Below are 15,453 nucleotides of genomic sequence, written 5' to 3'. Positions count from 1 at the left end.
AATGCTTATGAGAAAGCTGTGGTTGTATGGTGGTGGACAGGTTTTATAGTCTGCAAGAAAAAATAGCTGAACAAATTGATTTATTATTTGCTTTAATGTACTTCCAATATAATTAATTGCCTGTACAAAAAAAAGTCCATTAATATAATTCAGCTTTCTCAGAGTTTGGGGATCTCACAATACCTCTTGGGATAAAACTGGATAAAGAAAGGCTCATGCTATAACTATCTAATTTTGCCAAAAATTTCTTCTGCAGAATTGAATAATTAAGGTTCTACAATGAAGTGTCTTTTTGGCATATGATAAAAAGGAAATGATATGTTTGCTTTCTTTTACTTGTTGTGGCTTGTCTTAATGATACATAGCACCTGCCTCTAACAGATTATAATCTATTTTATTATAAGTACTTGCTGTACCTAACAACATGACAACCTAGGCACTTCAAAGCATACTACAATACAAATAATTAGTTTAATTAGAGTAGAGTTAGCAAATGTATGTTTTTTTTAATTTAGTACAAAATTGGTAAGAACTAAAATAGCTTCCTTTTTTTTTATTTTTTAGAGTTAATATCTCCCCCAGCATGTTACATAAACCAGCATAAGAGACTGAATAGTGTATACTTGTGACAAAACAAAATTGAAACTTTTCTTCATTTGTGATAGAATAACGGAAGATTGCTAGCTGCAGAAATCTTACCTTCTCACTTGGAAGTGGACTGATGTCATCATTTGAATACCTGAGCGTTATCGACACGTATATTAGACAAGAATATTTTGAGCTATACTCAGTGAGTTGTAAATCACTAGAGAGGCCCTGAATTGGTAAAGATATTACTGTTTAACCATGTCAGGTTATAGTTAGGTTTTTTTTTTAAATATTGAATATAAAGACATTGACATGATTTCTTGGGGGGGGGAAGTGCTTTATTAGTAAATTTATGGGCACATAATTCCATTGTTATGGGGTTATTTTAAAGGATTTTTTTGTGCCTTCAGAAGATTAGAGGTCCTAGCTAGAATCATCAGGTTATATGAAAGACTCTGTCATTAGAGATAAGTCTTCTAATGTGTTCATCCCAAATCCTTAAACCCATGGAGAATGATGTGTGGGTTTAACCACTGTGCTCTTGGCAAAATCCTCAGATTCACATTTGTCAAGTCACATGCAGATTTAATATGGAATACACTATTACACAGTAAAGTTGGACTCTTTGAGTTCCAGCAATCTGCCAGTCTGCTTTTGCATGTGACATGGGGAAGCCAAGGAGAGGCAAAGTCCAGCGCAACCAATAAAAAAAATGTAATCAACCATCCTAGAAGCCAAAGAGAGACTAACTAGAAATGAAGAGCCATTGAAAAGGACTTTGGAGATGACCAAGAGAGCATGTGCAGTTTGCTCAAGCCTTCCCATTGAAGTCGATTGGAGCAGCATTACATTCAGTGTGAGAAGCTTCCATCACAAACCTAGCTGTGTCTTTTTCACAGAGGCAAGTCTTCACACTGAAAAGAACCTTCCCCGGCTTTCCAAGTGGCAGGCACAGAATGTGAACAATGTCCATATGGAAATGAATGTAAGATGCCCTGTAAAGATTACATTGAACTGTACAACTCATTCTACCTATTTTTTCTGTCCATGTGACCTTAGGGAAAGGCTTACATGTTTTTGGTGTTACTGGTTATATTTCTGGTGATTTAGAATGCATATTAATAGGTCAGTTGGAGGTTAAACAAGTTGAAGACTTGTGCAATGCAATTATTTAGTAGATATCAATAGTCTTTTAAAAACTTATAAAGTATCTGTGATTCTATTAATGTCAAAATATAGTTGGTTTTAGAATGCCATTGTTTATTCCCTGATTGCATATTTTAGAACCCTGACACCTCTAGAAATAAAACAAAGTAAAAGGGGTAACGACTGGGTTGAGGTGCCTGAAATTTAAATGCAATTTTACCCGTGTCTATGGGTAATCTTGCACCTTAGCACTTGTCCCTCATACAGTTGAGTACTTTACCTGTTCCTTACATAAATCAATTCACTGTAGTGCCTTACAGTTGCTGTGCTGTACTGTACTCCTGGCTAAAATTTCAGCAAAGCAAGATCTAGGGAATTTCTATGAAGCTAGCATATCTGTGGTTCTCCACAACTGTGGAATGCCAGCTTACATTCTATTATGAAAGCACCTAGAGTAGCCTGCTCGATGTACAGTTGCCTTTTCTTTCTACTACTTGTCTCTGGCAGTGAGTCCTATGGTTACTCCTTCCATCCATATCTTGGAGAAACAGATTGGGCAAACCAGAGACCTGCTCTTTTGTAATTTGTCAATTGGTATGAAAGCCCACTATCTGGCAAGCAAAAACAGTGGCAAAGCAGTTGAATAAGGTGAATGGATGCCAGAAGAAATGGGAGCTCAACCCTGTGTTTAATCTTTTGCTTCATGTTTTGTTTATTTCATATAAAACAAAGGACATGATTTTTGTAGGTCACATTAAAAAACCCAATATTCCTTTCCCACTTTTGTCATGATTTGTAAAAGCACTTGTATTGTTTTCAGATTATCACAAGCAGCACCTCCTAGCATAGCAATATGAAAGCCCTTTCAGTAGATGCAAAAGACTTTAACACTTTAAAGGGTTACATTTTATTTTTTCCACTTCTGTGTATTCCATTATATCAAACAGAAAATAGAAAGGACAGATTAAAAGTCCAGGTAGGGCCTGAGGATATTTAAAGTGTAATCACTGAGGTACAAGGAATTTTTTTTGTCCTTGTGGCTTACATATTTGCTCTCTCCACTCCAGTGACACACATGATGACAGATTTTATTGATAATTCATGAAATCCTTCATGTGAATAAAATGTGTACAATTAAAGGCCCTCCCAAATGAGAAGAAAGGCATTAAAACACAGATGTTGTGCCAGATTGTCCCCTTTTGTGCAAAATACCATGCAGGGGAACAAGATGCATACAGAAATACATTAGATCAGGGACGTGGGAGGTAGGATAGTCTTCCCATTAAAGTACATTGCTGATGAAAAGATTATTCAAACCCATTAGCTGGAATAGCAGCTGTTAGGGGGCTGTGCTGAAGACTCACACATTGGTCCCCAATTGAGGGAAGATTTCACCTTCCCAACTATCATTCATTTATGCGGGTGGATTTTGCCCTGACTGCCTATTTGCTGGGAAAACCAAATGTTCTACTCTTGTCTAGCAAATAATTCTTCATGATGGAATGAAGTAAATAAGATTTATTGTGGCCACAGGTGCTACTTGACCTGAATAAGCATAGTAGAACCTGCCTTTATATAATCAAATGTGTGTGAGACACACATCCTGAGCTTTTCTTTTCTTGCGTGAAATTCCCTTGCGTCGCATAATTACATACAACACCCACCAAAGCACATTGTCTGTTTGCCTCCAGTTTTTCATAATCTGTTTGTGACATATATATTTTCCATTTAGTACAAATTTTCATCCATTCCAGTAACCAAGGCCCAAGTCTGAGACAGCTGCAGTAATCTTTGCAGCAGAGCAATTCTGTTAGTTACACTGGAGAGGCCTAATTAGTCCTTATAACTATTCGAGATCACCTAATTGGTGAAGCTGCTTGAAAATGATTCTCTCTTCATTTCTAACTCCATTATGAGCTCTAAGTTAAAAAGGAAATTCTGTCTTCCTGTATTTTGAAAGCAATCTATTATTCACTAATCCACTTGAGTTAGCTCACTGGCGATTTAAAACATATGGCTATTTAAAGCACTGGAATGGGTTACCTAGGGAAGTGGTGGAATCTCCATCCTTTAGAGGTTTTTAAGGCCTGGCTTGACAAAGCCCTGGCTGGGATGATTTGAGCAGGGGATTGGACTAGATGAACTCCTGACGTCTCTTTCAACCCTAATATTCTATGATTCTATGATATACTATGTGTGTTTTTAATTCATTGGGAGATGTGACTTCTTGGGTTAGACCATTCTGAAAGGAGAGGAGGGATTGTTGAACTGAAATATGTAATTTTCTACTTTGGAGGTTTATCAGATATTAAGCTATGTGGCTCCTCTGGTTATCTAAGCATTTAATGCTTTCAGTTGCTGTACATAGGAAAAGCTGATAGTAGCATTTGAACTCGTCATCTCTGACTGTCAGAATGCATTTCCCTTGAAGCAGCCCTGTAGCAGCAGCAAAAAATTATGTTTTCCTTGGCTCCTTTTGCAAAGACTATTAAATTTAACACACAAAATCTGGCTGGAGTCCAGAAATTTTACAGCACTTTTGTGAAGTCAGATTATTTTTATTCTTTTTGTGACTAGCTTGTCTAGAAGTTGTCCATATCAATCAGCTGTTTTTCACCCAAGACAAACATAACTAAGCTGCTCTCTTATTTTTCCAAGGCATTTAAAGGTCAATTTAATGAATCACTTCACTCCTTAAATTTACAATAGACAACAGGCCATATTCAGATCTCATTTACACACTTGTAAATAAGGGAGTCACTCTTGATTTACACCAGTATAACTGGATACAGCATGATGTGTATTTATTCCTCCTGCAACAGAAAAAATGGAGAGAGTAAATATTGTTCCACTGTTAACTGTCCTGGTAATACTGGGTCAATGTCATAGAGTCTAGGGTTTGGGAAACAATAATCTTTGCCTGAGCAAAGAGTAAGTGGATGAATATTATGCATTACTTTTGTATTGTGAATGACATAATGCATAGAATTGCAGGCTAAATATTTTTTGTCTGTAGCAACAGCTTTATGTACATAGGGGTCTAGTTTAAGGGATATATTAGACTTCATATTGGTCACTACTTTATTCTACAAACCTGCAAACAGTTGCTGCCTCCAATCCACTCACATGTTCCTACTATGTTAAAGCAAAGTTTCAACAGGAGGCAGCTAGAGAGTGCTCTGAACTGCGGGGAGACGGGGAATGATAAATTCCTTTGTATTTTTCTTCTGACATTTAGCTCTAGTTTCAGAAATTTCCACTAATTTGGAATGCCTTCAAATATCTGAGTGCACATTTAGAACATCTAGGGGACTTGTTTGGTTTTGTTTCTTTTGGAGGCGTTAGTGGTCCTGAGCACTCATTAACTTCAGGTGCAGTTCTGAGCACTCAGTACTTCTAAGGATCCAGCCCTACGTTTCTGTAATTAGGCATCTAAACGCAGTGTGTTCACTCGTCTTGATGTATTCTACAGCACTGCATGGCCTGAGTGTAGCTCTACATTAACAAGATTAGGGTTAAAAAATGAAGGAAGGTTGTGGCATACCATGGGCCTGGGCAGAAATGGGATCCTGATCCCATTAAATCTTTCCATTGACTTCTCTGTTACAGTTTAGCTTTATTTTCAACCTCACTTATGTGGTTTCACAAAGTCAGGGCAGAATTTTGACCTTAATGACTATGAAGATTGTTTGTTTTATTCTTTTGTAATCCCCCCCCCATTTTTCTGCATTAGTCATACTATAGTAAATAACATGCTACTGAATGTCTTCAGAGGTCTTGCGACCTACATACTAATATTGCATTCCTTGAAGTTGAGCTCTTTGATCTAAAGAGCTGTGTTATTATGACAAAGATAAATATGGTCTAAAGGATTAGGTGCCTTACGGATTATAAAACATATATCCACAGGGTCTTAAAGGGCATATCTTAGGACACTTAATCTAAATGAGAGACAAAATTGCAAATAACATGAACAATGCAATGAAAAGTATAAAGCAGCTTACAGCTTGTTAAATGGTGGCTATTGCCTATTCAAGTTTCTGTATCATAAAATACCCGGCCAGTCTGGTAAGATGCTGCTGTTGTATCCATATCAATTATTTCCTTTTTGTTCTTCAATTCTATTTCCTTGTTGTTTCATGAGCTTTAAATTATTGTATAATACAAGTAGAGTCTCATTTGGAATTTTATGGTAATACTCAGGCCATTTTGCTTCTATGTTGTGTGTCTGAAGATTAAAATGTTTGTCTGTGCTATGAATGTAGTTTACAATGAGAGTTATTACCTAGAGTTTCTTACTAGGTTCGCTTTTGGTTTTACTTTCGTTTCTTATTCTTTGTCTACATGTGATGAATTTGTGTCATGACTGAAAATAAAAAAAAAACCCATAATCTATATTAGGTTCTCAACCTTGGAATTCTGCAGTATGTTAAATCTTATGGTACACAGCAGACAACAGAAGTTATAAAAAAAATTATGATCACCTCTCTGTATTTGGAGCCTGATCCTATCTAAATAATAAACTAACAACAAAAAAATAGCCCTATATGGTACATATATAGAGATGGATTTAGCTCTATGTCTTTTAAAAAATTCCACTAATTGGAATACATAGATGGATAGCGGTCCTAGCAGCAAAGGTCAGATTTACACATAGGTCAGATTTTCCCAAAGTTTGGGAATGTTGCGATTCAGGATTTTGATTCTACTGATGATAGAGGTGGGTTAAAATACAACAATCTGAGTCCACATTTTCACAAACTTTAGGGTAATCTATATCTGTGTGTGATGGAGCACACCTCAGTCCCAATCACAAGAAGGCTAACAAGCTCCCCTGGATACAACCAGTACAAAATAGTCACACCTGGCCTGCAGAGCCTGCACCACTTGGAGGAAGCATGCTTAAAAGGGAACAGGAAGGGGTGACAACCAGGGGGAAAGCTGCTGTAGCTCAGTTATCTGACTCTTGCAACAGAGCCAGGGGGAGAAAGACAGCTTATAGACCTCTGATGCTGGCAAGGACTTATCAGACCAGGTATCAGCCAACCCTACCAGGAGGGATTGAAGATAAACTCAGATCTGGGGTTTAGCCATACATAGCCACCCTAAACAATCCAGAGCGCTATAGAACCTCTTAAAGGAGAATTTAGAGACTGAATATTACTGCATCTGTGAATCCAGAAAGATTGGAGTAAGATTCCCAAATGGGGAAAGGGCTTTGGAAGGGAAGGAGACTCTGAAACTTCCCAAGCAAGACCCAGTAAAAGTCCAGCCCATCATAATGAGGGGTTTTCTTTAATAGACTCTATGTTGATTGAATCACTATGGTGATATATGCCTTACTCCAATAGAAAGATTGGTTTTGGTCAATGTCTACATTGATCATACTGAGCCGTATTCAGCCTTTCACTTACTCTGGTGTTAGCCTTTTGTGTGCCCCACTGTTCTTTGCCATAAGGACAAAGCAGAATCCTTACCCTCCAAAGGGTGCACTGAGTCTCAGAAGAAGTGGTGCCATTACTCTTCACTATACGCACTAGCCACTGGAACTGGGGAATATAATTTGCATCCATTAAGGGTCTAGTTGGAACACACAGGCTGCATTTCCGCAAAGTGCTTAAGAATGTCCCCAAATTTAAATCCATGGGAACTGAGGCCATAGCTTCTCTGTAACAGCAGGAATTCCGCCTCCCAGTTCTTCCCCTGGGATGAAAGGCTCTACAACCCTTACCACAGCTGAGCCTACACTACACTATTAACCCCTCTGTAGGCAACAACTAGGGTTTCTGGACTGCTTTTCATGGCCTATCAACATTCTTAGGATGTCTCTTAATATCCACTACAAAGGATGCACTATTCCATTTATTTTTCTTGGCAACGTAAAGGTTTACGTCTTCTAAGAACAGTAATAGCAGTACATTTCCTTTCATGGTTTCTATTTAAAAGAAAACATCACATCTGTAAATGGCACATCTTTTCATTCATTAGAATAAGCCAAATCTCTGATTTTTTCCCCTCATTTTCTCTCTTTTTCCTCTCTGATTAATGTGCAGAAAGAAATCTTTATTAGTTCAGAGGATAGAACACCGTCAGACACTACTAAACCTAATGTGAGTCTCATCCTAGAAGATCGTTCAGGTAGGCTTCTGAGTTTTCCATTCTGTGTTACTTTTGGTATGATCCTTTATGATTTATGACAGCAGTTAAAATTGAAATTCAACATAGCACTTAAGGGTGGAAAAATTAATGTGAAACTGTTCAAAAAGCAAGCAGTATTATTAAATCATTGTATAACTGCAGTAAACTTGATGGGGTAAACTCAACAATAATTTATTCTCACAATAACTGCAAAATTGTGACTTCAGCAATTATTCACAATGCAGGAACTGATTATTTAGATGATGCTTAGAATGTATTAATTAATGCCATCAGTAATGACACTTGAGGGCATCATTCAAATCCTATATTTGAATTATGCTTATCATCTGGTTAGGAATAACTCTGAGGACTTTACATTATTAATAGATTCCTTTTGAGATTTTTAGTAAAAAATATTTTTTCTTCCCTCTATCCAATGAATGCAAAATTTGATTTTATTAATATATATAAAATCACTCTGAGTCTGACTGCAGCTTCCCACTATATAATCATGCTTTTTGTTGTAAAAGTGATTTAAACCATTTCATCAATTGCCTATAAGAGTTTTCATATACAGTGTACAATATAATCAAAGGAATGTCAGTGATAGAGGCTTTCTTTAGAAGACTAGATTTTCATTCTTATGGATATAAAGTGCATTTGTGATATAAAACCACCATAAATGACCTAACTATATCAACGATTGTGGCAATCAAGCCCCTTTCACTTCAGAGTATTTAAATCAGCTCATCAAATACACTTATATATTGAGAATATAAATGACAGTTTCAGAATAAGCAGGCAACGAATCTTTCATGTTCTAATTTTTCTCTCTCACTTTCAAGTTTTGAGATCTTTGGCCACTGAGATAATTAATCTGCCTTTGAGATGGAGTCTGTTCCCTGACAGTCATCTTGAACATGAGCCTAAAGACAATTTAGCAAATTGAAAATGTTGCTATATAGCTGGAAGAAGGAATAAAGTAAGCAAATTCACAACCTATTGCTTCTAACTGCTTTGAGGAATTATTTATTAGAGTCCTTTCATCCTGATGTCAGTTGCATGATACCCACAGTTGCCTTCCTTTTTCCTTTCTTTCTCTTCTTTTAAACAAATACAGTACGTTTTATTTAATGAGCTAACCCTTTAGAAGAAGATGTACACTTCTGCTAAAGCGTCATCAGAGGAGGGAGGAAAGATAAACATAGTATTGAGAGGTAGACAAAAAAAGAGACAAAAACTGGTCCTCAGAATAACAAATTCTGAAATGTCATCATGTATGGAGGTGGTGGACTCCAGAGACTGGTAATGGGAAATAGGTAGGTGTATCACCATGGTATCAGAGTCAACAAAAGTATCGCTACTGATGTTCTCTGTCCCCTACTCCTGTTCATGTAGATCATTTTTTCTTTCCCCTCTCCTTTCCCCTACTTCTGGCTTAGTTACATTTTTTGAGAGGTGCATGTTTATCATGGGCAAGCTTCCCAATCATGGGCAAGCTGCTCAGAGATGGAAAAAGAGATACCAGGAGATAGTTGAAGTCTGTTGAATTGAGTGATTTTGGAGCATCAGCTGAATTATTGCATATTTTAGGGTGTGTGGCAGACTTATTTTGAAAAAAGGCATTGGTGATCTCTGTTACCAATGGCCTAGGATGTCCTCACTGTCTTTCCGCAGACAGAATGAAAATGGGTCAGAATTTCATTAAGTAGTTTAGATCTTCTTCAGTACTTTAAGGAATTTCTGCTGTGAGAATTCTAAGAAGGATGGTGGGGTACTAGCTGCTTTGTGAATAGCCTTGAACTCCAGGGGTCCATTATAAGTTTGAAAGGTGCTCAGGTGCAAGTGGGTTTAAGATTCTAAATAAATAATTCCAAATTATTAGCATTAGTGGTTTCAGTAGTTGGGTAGTGCCCCGAGGTCCCAATCAGCAACCTGGCTCAGATGTTGTGCTAGGTGCTGTACAGGCACAAAATAAAATAAAATGGACCCTGTCCCAAAGATACAACAGATAGAAAGGAGGAGTTTAAAGTAACAGTGAGATAATACAGAACAGTGTTCTAAGCTATGGCTATAGAACATCTGCTGGCTAGCCTTTGGTCCCTAGATTCAAACATGGCCAAGAGCAGTGGTTCTCAACCAGGAGTACGTGTACCCCTAGGGCAGGGTTTGGCAACCTTTGGCTTGTAGCCTGCCAGGGTAAGCTCCCTGGTGGGCCGGGCCAGTTTGTTTACCAGCCGCGTCCGCAGGTTCGGCCGATCGCAGCTCTCACTGGCTGTAGTTTGCCGCTCCAGGCCAATGGGGGCTGCGGGAAGTGGCACAGGCCAAGGGATGTGCTGGCCGCCACTTCCCGCAGCCCCCATTGGCCTGCAACGGTGAACCGTGACCAGTGGGAGCTGCGATCAGCCGAACCTGTGGACACAGCTGGTAAACAAACCGGCTCGCCCGTGAAGGGGCTTACCCTGGTGGGCCACATGCCAAAGGTTGCCGATCCCTGCCCTGGGGTACCAAGAAGTCTTCCAGGGGGTATATCAACTCATCTAGATATTAGCCTGTTGTAAAACCAAGCAACATAAAAAGAACTAGCAAAACTAAACTACAAAGTAAAATTTCATACAGACAATGACTTTTTTTATACTGCTCTAGATACATTTCAGTGTATAGTAAGTACAATATTTATATTCCAATTGATTTATTTTATAATTATATGGTACAAATGAGAAAGTAATGGTGTGCTGTGTATTTTCATGTCCGATTTTGTAAGCAAGTAGTTTTTGAGGTGAAACTTGGGGTTCACAGACAAATCAGAGTCCTGTAAGGGGTACAGCAGTCTGGAAAGGTTGAGAGCCACTGGCCTAAAGGATTGAATAAACATAGATACCAAACTACCTTCTTATACCTAAAAGTAGTCTTCCCTAAAATGTTAGGGGTACATTGATTGGGAAGTGGAGGTAAGATTGTACCTTCTCTTTTGATAAAGAAGTCTTCTGTTAAAAATCAGTGAAAAAACAAATGCCCCATGTGCCCTGTTGGGGTGATTCTAACAAAAAACATCTTTTGTTTACAGAATGCACACTGCTTTGTCCTTGCAGTCACATAAGAATGGCCATACTGGGTCAGACCAAAGGTCCATTTAGCCCAGTATCCTGTCTACTGACAGTGGCCAATGCCAGGTGCCCCAGAGGGAATGAATCATCAAATGATCCATTCCCTGTCACCCATTCTGAGCTTCTGGCAAACAAAGGCTAGGGACACCATCCCTGCCCATCCTGGCTAATGTCCATTGATGGACCTATCCTCCATGAATTTATCTAGTTCTCTTTTGAACCTTGTTATAGTCCTGGCCTTCACAACATCTTCTGGCAAAGAGATCCAGAGGTTGACTGTGTGTTGTTTAAACCTGCTGTCTATTAATTTCATTTGGTGACCCCCCCTAGTTCTTGTGTTATGAGAAGGAGTAAATAACACTTTCTTATTTACTTTCTCCACACCAGTCATGATTTTATAGACCTCAATCATATCCCCTCTTAGTCGTCTCTTTTCCAAGCTGAAAAGTCCCAGTTTTATTAATCTCTCTTCATACAGAAGCTATTCCATACCCCTAATAATTTTTGTTGCCCTTTTCTGAACCTTTTCCAATTCCAATATACCTTTTTTGAGATCGGGCGACCACATCTGCACACAGTATTCAAGATGTGGGCATACCATGGATTTATATAGAGGCAATATATTTTCTGCCTTATTATCTATCCCTTTCTTAATGATTCCCAACATTCTGTTTGCTTTTTTGACCACCACTGCACATTGAGTGGATGTTTTCAGAGAACTATTCACAATGACTCCAAGATCTCTTTCTTGAGTGGTAACAGCTAATTTAGACCAAATCATTTTATATGTATAGTTGGGATTATGTTTTCCAATGTGCATTACTTTGCATTTATCAACACTGAATTTCATCTGCCATTTTCTTGCCCAGTCACCCAGGTCTGTGAGATCCTTTTGTAGCCCTTTGCAGTCTGCCTGGGACTTAACTATCTTGAGTAGTTTTGTATCATCTGCAAATCTTGCCACCTCACTGTTTACCCCTTTTTTTCCAGATCATTTATAAATATGTTGAATAGGACTGGTTCCAGTACAGAGACCTGGGGATCACCACTATTTACCTGTCTTCATTCTGAAAACTGACCATTTATTCCTACCCCTTGTTTCTTATCTTTTAACTAATTACCAATGAATGAGAGGGCCTTCCCTCTTATCCCATGACAGTTTACATTGCTTAAGAGCCTTTGGTGAGGGACCTTGTCCCTTTCTGAAAATCTAAGTACACTATATCCACTGGATCCCCCTTGTCCACATGCTTGTTGACCCCCTCAAAGAATTCTAGCAGATTGGTAAGTCATGATTTCCCTTTACCAAAAACCATGTTGGCTCTTCCCCAACAAATTATGTTCATCTATGTGTCTGACAATTTCATTCTTGAGTATAGTTTCAACCAACATTGGTTGCTTGTTCTCAATTAGCTGCAACTGAGCCCTACATCCAGGCACCGGCTCTGTTTTTCAAAAACTACAAAACCGCTACTATAAGAAAAGGCAGATCATATACCTGAGTTGGGGATAATGTGTCTACCAGAAAAATATGCTTGACCCAGCATCTGAACTATTCAAAAGGAGCATCTGATTGCAAAATAATATGAAGGCTTATTTTTTTAATAAGAAAAAAAAATGCTAGAGACAGAATTTGAAAAAAAAACAAAAAACTTGTTTGTCTCCATCTAATTAAATTAGTATTAAAAGGACACAGGATCAGATTTTTATAAGTATTTAGGATCTTAAAGATGCATAAGTTAATGGGACTAAGGTGCCTAGGTGCTTCTGAAAATCCCACTAGGGGCCTATCTGCATCGTTAGGCACCTAAATACCTTTAAAAATCACTGGCCCAATTAACTATCTGTTGCTGTTTAACACTACATTTCACCTGTTAAAAATGCTGTACCCATGGTATTGGAAGCCTTCCCCTTTTTGTCATCCCTAGTAAAATATCCCTTCATTTAGCCAATTGTCTGAGTGGTTATTGGGACCCACCAGGGCTAGTATAGTTTTGGTGTACCACAGCACTGAGCAGCAATTACATGCTTAATTAACCCACTTTAAAGCCAGGGATTTTATTTAATAAAACACTTTGAGATCTTCAGATAATAGCATGCATTGTATGGAACTTTTAACTATAATTTGTCAGTTATAACTACTTTCATAAAGAAATAGTGTATCTGAAATGCTTTGATGAATGGCACTATAAATATATAAATTATCATACCAGGAAAGGCATTATTGTTAAGTTTTTCTTGTTTCCATCCTAAGAGTTAGTGGCTTCTTGTGTTGTGAAATCTATATGAATAGTCTTTGCCCTTCTCATAATTGGACTACAAGAAAATCAGCTGTACAAAAACAGATTTCAGAATGCCTTTCCCAATGTAAAGTTAATGTCAACAGAATTGCATGTGAAAATCCTCCATCCAATCAGAACAGAACAGAGGAAGAACTGCATAGTAATTGACAATTAGTGGTAATAAGTGGGAGCCAGAAGTTTCCATACAATTACAGAAATTGGAGATAGAAATGGCCTATTAGGTCAGATCTCTCTCCTTGTGTCTAAAGTTTGATCACTTCAAGTGACTCAGTTGATTAGGCTTTCCAAAGGGATTGTTTCATGGTGTAATAATCTTCTGCACAGTCCTCACACGGTTTTGCAGCATGCATATATGTGGATTTGGATATGGCTGTGAATTTTCAGCCTCCCTCCCTCATTGACTCCTCCCCTGAAGACAATCCTAGTTCTCTTCATTACCTCTCAACAGCCTTCCTGGCAGGTTATCTGCCCACACTGTCTCTTCAAGGTCCTTTTATGGCTCTCTAAAAGCGATTGGAAAGAGAACTAGAATTTCAGTCCCTGGGGCAGTACATTTTGAATACAGCAGAAGAGTTCTATTTTTGTGTGCTTTTGAGGGGGTGCACAGCATAGCATTTTCACCTATATTTCATTGAACACACATTTGTGTTTCTTTATAAATAATGCTCCTTGGAACTCAAAAGGGAAGTTGAAAAATTCTGAGGTTGAGACAATGTCAAATACCATGGTTTGGAGTAACATACACATAATATTCTTTCTACCAAAGGAGGAGCCCCAGATACTGGTGAAAGCTCTATCTAGTACACGCTGACATTACAGTACCTAAAGGTTAATATGTTATTAGAGACACTACTTCTATGGGGCCTGATCTGGTTTTACTATTAAGTCAATGGCAAATTTCCCATTGATGTCAGTGGTGCAGGATCAGGCAGAATAATACCAATATGCCCATGAACAGATGGAGGGAAAACTGTCTCCAATATATTTTATTTACTAATACACTTTTAGCATGAACCTATAAACCCTTACTTACATGGGCAGTCTCTTTGACCCCAACAGTAAGAACTGCTTTCATCAGTAAGAGTTAACCAGGATCTAACTCTTAGCTATGAATTGGCACATAAGAGTAGATTAACAGAGAAACATAGCATCCAATGCTATCACCCCTTTTGTGCTCATGTGAATACAAGCCAATGGAACTATTCATATGCTTAATATAAGGAGTATTATGATAATTTTACCTCAGTGTTATCCAAGCAGGAACTATGACCCCAATCACTGACTTCAGGTGATCTACACTTGGCACATGACCTAGGAGAAGAGGAGACTTTCTTGCTGTTGGTTTAACCTGGGCATGAGTTAGAACAGCCTCAGAGCTACTCTAATCTCTGCCAGCTTGTGATGGCCCTCCAGGGCTCATTGTGCTAGGCAGAGAATACCAAAGCACAGTACACGCAGGCCATGTGCTGAGTGTGTCACCTACACTGAGGGAGGAATGGAGGGTGGAGAGGGAGCAGACCTGATTATGCTGTCTGTGCCAATGGAGACTCCCTTATGTTGGAAAAAATCCTCAACTCTCAAAGCCTGGGGAAATCTGTGGAGTTCACCATTTTGCTAGTGACCCACCCACATTTAGCCATCTTTCTTGGAGGCACTGTCTAAATTCTGTAGTACCTGAATCTGTAACTTCATCCTCAGCATAGGGAACTACCTGAACCAGTTCAGCTCATCTCTGTGCCTGTTCTTACTTGTAAGTAGCTAAGATTGAATGAGAGCAAACAATTACTTTGACATGCTTCTACTTGTTTTGTGCTGGTTAATGTGTAGTCTGATAAGTTCCTGTCTCTTAATATTTTTAGCTTTTTGGATACCTAACATGATGCAAACAAACTAATTTAAATGGGTTTGCAAAGATAATTTTTATATAAAGACTGCAATAAAAAAGGCAAATATTTGTACTCTGTTAATATAATGAACTGCTCTATTGCTGTGCTGCTTTTTGCTTAATGTAACATATCAGGCTTATTGGCTCTTGTTTGGCTTCTGACTGCAACTAGATTAATTAGTGTAATAGGGCTGTATTGTATGAGCAGAAAATGAGCTCAACTGTGGAAAGTAAACACTGCTGATTATTACTGTGATTCTGCAGAAAGTCCAGGAACATAAATAGG

At 38.3% G+C, this 15,453-nt stretch overlaps 1 long non-coding RNA gene across 1 annotated transcript in view; it reads left to right on the top strand.

Moving 5' to 3' along the window:
• Positions 1-7,785: 7,785 nt before the first annotated feature.
• LOC120372284 overlaps positions 7,786-15,453 on the top strand; it is a 38,704-nt gene continuing 31,036 nt past the window's right edge. Inside the window, exons 1-2 of the long non-coding RNA XR_005584834.1 lie at positions 7,786-7,872; positions 8,718-8,854. This is a non-coding gene — a long non-coding RNA (uncharacterized LOC120372284). The remainder of the gene's footprint in view (positions 7,873-8,717; positions 8,855-15,453) is intronic.

The sequence above is a fragment of the Mauremys reevesii genome, linkage group 9 (genome assembly GCF_016161935.1).
Source record: "Mauremys reevesii isolate NIE-2019 linkage group 9, ASM1616193v1, whole genome shotgun sequence".
Taxonomy (NCBI): Eukaryota; Metazoa; Chordata; order Testudines; family Geoemydidae; genus Mauremys; species Mauremys reevesii.
The sequence above is the reverse complement of the archived record's forward strand: the minus strand, read 5'-3'. Positions and strand labels throughout refer to the sequence as shown.